The sequence below is a fragment of the Anser anser genome (genome assembly GCF_964211835.1).
Source record: "Anser anser genome assembly, chromosome: 2".
NCBI classification, from domain to species: domain Eukaryota; kingdom Metazoa; phylum Chordata; class Aves; order Anseriformes; family Anatidae; genus Anser; species Anser anser.
The window spans coordinates 98880877-98887116 of NC_139721.1; positions in this window are offsets into that span (position 1 = coordinate 98880877).

Genomic DNA, 6240 nt, shown 5'->3' on the forward strand with positions numbered 1-6240 from the left:
TGTGAGCTCCACTGATAAAAGCACCATGTTCGCTTCTTGCCCTGAATGTGCCATTCGTCTTTTTCTTGCTTTCTGTGTCCTCCTTCCTACAGTACCACAACAACCCATTGCAAATTTTTATTAGTGGTTTAGGCAATAAATGTACTGGACATTATTCTTATGGCTCATCATAGCCATGATAATTAGGCTTCATATTTTCCATACCTTCACAGCATTGCTTTAGCCTTCACACGCAGCCTAAATCTGCCAGTGCTCTACATCTGAGACACAGATCATGAATTGCCAGCAGAGCTTTAGTCACCGGTGGATGAGTCCTCCTCACCCATGTATCATCTCAGACGCAATTACAGTCATTATCATTATGTCTTGAAAATCCTTATCTATCATGTTATTTGAATTGCTTTTGCTACAGATTAGTGTTTAGACATCAGCTATTTCACTTATGTGATCTCAGCAGATCACAAGTTCACCTCAAGACATGTCACTGGAGTACATCACTGACATCCGAAATGGTAAAAGCTGGGTATCAGGAACCAATGTAGCCAATAATTCACCCTAAGTCTCACTGTCCCTTTTGCTGATAAAGTTCTCACTGATCCCCACTGAGCTGGTGGCTTGCTCCTTAGGTACCAGTGTTCTCTTATTGTTCTTTCATTTCCCAGGCCAAAGGATACCAACCTCTTCCCTAAAAACAGCAGTGATCAGCCTTCATTCATAACTATGTGTGAGTTTGTCATTGCCACTGTTTTCTTAATACTATTTTTTACCTAGAGGCGTTTGTACTGTGGTTCTCTGCATTCAATGCTAGGCAAGAGTGTGACTACAGGTTCATTTAATTCCTCAGAAAAACAGGAGAAAAATCAATTAATGACATATATCCTCTTTTGATAGAAAATAAAAAATACCAGTAAGTGATAATTTTGGACTTTTAACATGATCCAAAAGCGTATTCACAAAATTATGCAAACAGAATGTTTCCTTGCTAAAGAGAAGATAACAGCACTAATGTGATGCAGAGTGTAGCCGTCTGCTGTTGAGAGGAGGTGGAGTTTCCAAAAACATGATTTAAAAGAAAAATTCCGTGAGACTTCAGTAATAAGAAAAAGTAGAGGGAGGCAGGCATGGAGCAGAGGTGGATTTGCCTGGGGTGCAGAGGGAAGAAAAAGGGGCTGTGGGGTTCTGCACACACCAGGCAGGTCTGCAGCCCCTCAGCTCTTTCCTCCCCATCACCACCATGGCCACAGCCAGTCCTCCAAGGCACAACTCGTACTTGCTTTATGAATCTGCCAGTGTTTCTAAAAGCAGCTTTTAACCAGCAATTATTAAAAAGACCAAGAAGCAGTCTGTTTTTCCTCGAGGAGGCTGAACCACACTGAACACAGTGCTGCAGCTTCTGAGAAATTTGGCAGGTGCTGAAACCAGATGTGAAAATTCTAAAGACCCGTTCTTACCCAAGTCTCTCTTGTAGTCAGTAAAATCCCTTTGGATTTTTCTGGGTATAACTGAGTGTGAGACCTTGCTTCTTTGCATTTGAGTATGGGAGCCACTTGATTTATGAGGTTATTGCATAAGCTTGTGTGTTGGGCACTGCCTCGTGTGCCTGAGGAGTATAAAAATGTGAAAATACAACACTGCCCTTGGAGGGACAAATTTGAATGCAGGTTTGCTATCATTTTGAGTGAGACAAATTTTCATAGTAAAAAAAACTGCACTGAGATAGAAGTCCATTATGGAAAACAAATGGAGGTAATTAGCAATCTAGCATGGGAATACGGACATGTTACAACTGCCCCGGTTAATCTTTTTATAGAAATTCATTGAATTGATGGCATTGCCCAAGGGATATACCTAGTGCAGACTTCAGGATATTTCTTTCATTACAACCAAAGAGTTTAAAACAAAATTCTGTGCTAGCAAGGCTGCAAGAAAATCCCTCCATCATTTGATTATTACTGCTGACACCACTCTTCCCTTAAGTCATTTCCCTTAAAGATGCTGAATGTTTTTCCTGTCAGAAGTGGGGAGCAGATTGCTGGTAAGCTGCCATGGGTTAAAATGCTCCACATGTCATTTCAGCCACAAACTGATCTTTCTTCACCCTGATGAGAGCAGTCCTTTTAAGGTGGATGTGGAGACCCATGACTTTTTGGTGAAGCCAGTAGCTAGTGCCTCTTGCTGAAATTTCATTCCTCTTTTCATGTAATTTACTGAGTGTTCCTCATTGTAGCAAGGGATGTTTTGTTGTGTTTTATTGACAGTACCAGACTGCAGAAGGCACAGCAGCAGTATGGCTTGTAACACAGGTTCCTCCTCAGGGCTGGGCGCTGGCTCATTTTCTGGGGACATCACCATGTGTTCCCATCACCTTCCTGTCCCCAAAGAGAATCAGAGGCAGCAGTTTCCTAGCCCTTGCCTGCCTCTCTATGGAGTGATAGGCCCTTAAAAACAAAAATGTTTTAGAAATGAACCCTAATGCAGCAATAGGGACCTGTCTGTGATATCTGAAGGGACATGGCAGCTGTTGCCAGTCAGATCCCTGTTTAACAGCAGCCATCGCTGCTCTGCCACGGTCGCTCTGTATCACATCGGCTGACATGCAGCCAGCAGTAAGACAGCATGCTGTGAACTAGTCTTGCAAGCCAGAAAAGACTCTTTTTTTTCCTTTTCTTTTTTCCTTTTCTTTTTTTCCTTTTCTTTTTTCCTTTTCTTTTTTCTTTTTTTCCCTTCTCTCTCTTTTCTCTTCTCTTCTCTTCTCTTCTCTTCTCTTCTCTTCTCTTCTCTTCTCTTCTCTTCTCTTCTCTTCTCTTCTCTCTCTTCTCTTCTCTTCTCTCTTCTCTTCTCTTCTCTTCTCTTCTCTTCTCTTCTCTTTCTCTTCTCTTCTCTCTCTTCTCTTCTCTTCTCTTCTCTTCTCTTCTCTTCTCTTCTCTCTCTTCTCTTCTCTTCTCTTCTCTTCTCTCTCTCTTCTCTTCTCTTCTCTTCTCTTCTCTTCTCTTCCTTCCCTTCCCTTCCCTTCCCTTCCTTCCCTTCCCTTCCCTTCCCTTCCCTTCCCTTCCTTCCCTTCCTTCCCTTCTCTTCCCTTCTCTTCCCTTCTCCCTTCCCTCCCCCTCCCCTCCCCTCCCCTCCCCTCCCCTCCCCTCCCCTCCCCTCCCCTCCCCTCCCCTCCCCTCCTCCCCTCCCCTCCCCCCCCTCCCCTCCCCTCCCCCCTCCCCCTCCCCTCCCCCTCCCCCTCCCCCTCCCCTCCCCCTCCCCTCCCCCTCCCCCTCCCCCTCCCCCTCCCCCTTTTCCCTTTTCCCTTTCCCTTTCCCTTTCCCTTTCCCTTTCCCTTTCCCTTTCCCTTTCCTTTTCCTTTCCTTTCCTTTCCTTTCCTTTCCTTTCCTTTCCTTTCCTTTCCTTTCCTTTCCTTTCCTTTCCTTTCCTTTCCTTTCCTTTCCTTTCCTTTCCTTTCCTTTCCTTTCCTTTCCTTTCCTTTCCTTTCCTTTCCTTTCCTTTCCTTTCCTTTCCTTTCCTTTCCTTTCCTCTTCCTTTCCTTTCCTTTCCTTTCCTTTTCAGGGCTAGGGGTGCAAACAATTTAAAATCAAGGTACTTGGGATTCCTGAAGCTGCAGGTTGGCCCCAGCATACCTGAAGAAAAAGGCACAGGACAGGCAGCAGGCTCTGGGCACCTTTAAGACAAGACACCTGTAAGATACCCAAAAGACACTTCTAAAAATGCCTTTGCCCAGTTTTGCAGGCCCCCCACCAGAACTGCAGAGCTTTTGGGCACAGGAGGGTACTTTTTGTGGGCAATCAGCAAGCACTTTGCTTATCTGTGGTGCTTGAACTCATGCAGGCATGTGGCAGACACGGTGTGTGATGCACTGCTACAGCATGTTCTCTGCTTAAGGCCTGGAGCAGAACACAAAATGTAAGAGATGAAACAAAACCCACTTGAAAACCTTTGAGAGGGAGTCTGTTCAGTTACAGCTATGCAGATTTTTTCCAGTGACAGAAGTGATGTTTTGAGGTTTTCTTTCTTTTTCTCTTTTTGTCTCATAGGAAGTGACAGAAAGTTTTGCTGCAGTGGGTGAGCATTTTATTTATTTATTGCATTTCTTACATTTCTGCTCTGAGGTCTCCCACCCTCAAGATGAGGCAGGTAGGATGCTGTAAGGGTGCACACAGTAAGGCTTCAGCCTTGCCCCTGGGCTCATCCAGGTTAAATGATAAAGAGCTGAGAGAAGCTCTTAGGGCACAACATCAACCTCAAAGAAATGGCACTTACAAAAGAGCCAGAGAGCAGATCCCTGACAATTCAAATGCAGTGTGCTGCAGCTGTGAAGGGCATTAAGGTTTTGAGTAATTTGTCTTTTTTAACAAATCTCTTCCTAGGATTCCTTCCAACCCCACTTCCCACAGCTGACAGAAGGCTGGATTGAACCAGCAGTGCTGCTAGGGGGGATTGTGTGGAGCATGGCACCTGGTAAGACGGTGTACAGTGAACAAGAAGGAGGACTTGTCTCATAGTACAAGGTCATCCATGTCTGCAGTGGTTTTGCACCTGGTAAGGTGGTGTACAGTGAACAAGAAGGAGGACTTGGCTCATAGTACAAGGTCATCCATGTCTGCAGTGGTTTTAGGCACTCAGAAAACCTGGTTCCTCACACAAGCGTGAAGAACTGAATTGAGGACTGAATGGAGAAGGGGGATGTGCGGAGCACATGAAGTTGAGAGCTTCAGCCAAGTCCCCGCTTCTCTTCTTATGTTACTTATGCATGTGTAGCCTACAAGGTCACACATTATTTTGTTCAGTGGGAAGTTCTGCACAAAGGGAGGAATTTATTTGAGTGGAACATACAGCATCAGCTGAATGTATTTCCACACTGGGATTTGAGCAGTGAACAAAATTCTGGCAGCCGTTTACACAATAGGTAATGACAAACATTACAAACACCTTAAAGTTTTGTGTTTTATTGGGTCCTTTCAGAATGTCTGTAGGTTTTGAAGTAGGAATCAAGCATCTGCCTAGGTAAATGAACATAAGACTGATGCATGCCTGAATGTTGAAGTCACAGTTAAGCAAGAACAACTGTTTGATCACAAGTATTTAGCTGTTGGGAAAGTATATTTCAAATTCAACCCATTAATTTAACTCCCCTTCTCTCCTTCAGGCAAAGCAGAACAGGTAGAAAGAGTAAAAGCAGCAGGAGGAAAAAAATCTTGCATATAGAATGTTGGTCTCAGTTAATGAAAATGCAGAAGATAACGTCCTACAGATCATCTTGTCTTACCTATGCACTGGAAAACGAGTCTTCTAAAAGGACACAGAAATTACACAGTTTGTAATTAGTCTACTCTTCATTTATGTCAAGTGACGATTGTACCTCTAACATTTTCTGTGAGAAATGTTCTTTCTAGGATAACACGTACCAAACAAGTCCATTTTAATTCTGTCCTTCCCCAGTGTCTTCTACATAGATTCATTTGTTATTTCCTCTGGAGCCCCGTTATTGGTAATTTTTGGCAATGTTTTACTTCAAGTATTTTAAGGACTGCTTATCCATATCTTGATCACAACAGCAGCTGTATGATTTTTCTCATCTAAAAGTTGTGGACTCTCCAGGTAAAAATTTCTGTTGATGTAATTCAGGCATTCTGGTCCCCATTACAATCACTGAACACAAGCACTTATAATCCTTTCCTACTGTCTCAGATATTGTTGATGTAGCTGTTTTAGTCTAAGTTGGTATGGTAAGGGTAAAGCCCTCTTTTCTTCCTTGCATCAAACTGTAAATCAGATTGCCACGATGTTGAGGCAGTGACCTTGCAAGCTGTAGCTCAATTTTTGTCTAACCGTAGGCTTGCAATTAAAAAGTAGTGGGCCAATATTCATTCTCATTTTTGTACCTCCTTTGTCTCCCCTGGTGTCTGCTGATAACATGAATAAAAACATGCTGGTAAGCTTCCCTGGAGGATTGCCTTGTAAAATCATCATGTGGAAAGGGCAGCACATGAAAAATGTATGCTGAACTGCTTTCCATTAAAAGTATCACAATGCCAGAACACAATGAAGATTATTATGCAGTCTGGATCTCAGTCCTATAACTGGACTCAACTTGGCTGTAGTGGACTTCTGAGCTCTAGGATTTATTAGAACAACTAAGTCTCCATGATGCCACATGTGATATCTTGGATGTGAATTCCATAAATCCTGTTAAACTTTATAAGCACATGGTAACCAGCTATGCAATGAAGTTAAAGGAAG